The sequence below is a fragment of the Trachymyrmex cornetzi genome, unplaced genomic scaffold, assembly GCF_001594075.2.
Source record: "Trachymyrmex cornetzi isolate Tcor2-1 unplaced genomic scaffold, Tcor1.1 scaffold77, whole genome shotgun sequence".
In the NCBI taxonomy this organism is placed as follows: Eukaryota; Metazoa; Arthropoda; class Insecta; order Hymenoptera; family Formicidae; genus Trachymyrmex; species Trachymyrmex cornetzi.
In genome coordinates this window covers 321,491-322,263 of record NW_017300102.1, presented here as the reverse complement: position 1 = coordinate 322,263, position 773 = coordinate 321,491, and positions in this window count along the sequence as shown.

Genomic DNA, 773 nt, shown 5'->3' with positions numbered 1-773 from the left:
TTCGGATAATAAGCGATGCGCTTCAGCTGCGGTTTTCTTGAGTTCGAAGTAGTGAAGAAGCACATATCGGAAAAACAGCTTATCGCAATTCATTTTCAATCGATTGGAAAATCTTTTTGGCGTCGAGAAATCTAATCTGTGAGGATTGAATCACTTTCAGCGATGTCTAACTTACAAAAGACATATGACTTCATCGTCGAAACTCGCCATCGTTGGAGCCAGCACCCTCTAGTAGCGAGCGGCAGGAATTAAGTTTAACACCTAATACATGTAGGCAATAATACACGTAGGCAAATATGACACCTTTTCTGAAATTTTTACTTGCATACAAAAGTGCATGTATACAATCGAGTTGTAAGCAATAATTTTTGTGCACAAATAAACTGTCGATAAAAGTGATGTAGACAAACGACGCTATAGGCAATCGATTTGTAAGCAAAAGGAGCCATCTCTACATGCTATGTGGCTAGTGTGTCACAAATTTAAATTTATTGTACATTGTTAATTCTGTGTTGGACAATGCCCGTCATTTTTGTCAACTAAAAAAACGAAATTTGAATATATCTGTGAATATCTATGAAAATGAATAAGTATAAGATATAAGCAATCTGCGATAAATACGATGGAATTGTTGTCTGTGGATAACTGTTAAACATTCAAGTATTTATTGTGTTCATCGTAAAATAATGCGATGTGTAAATGGATGGATGTACGAAATATTCGTATATATTGTATTAGAGAATCTACAATAAATGGCACCCAACGGGAAGCAG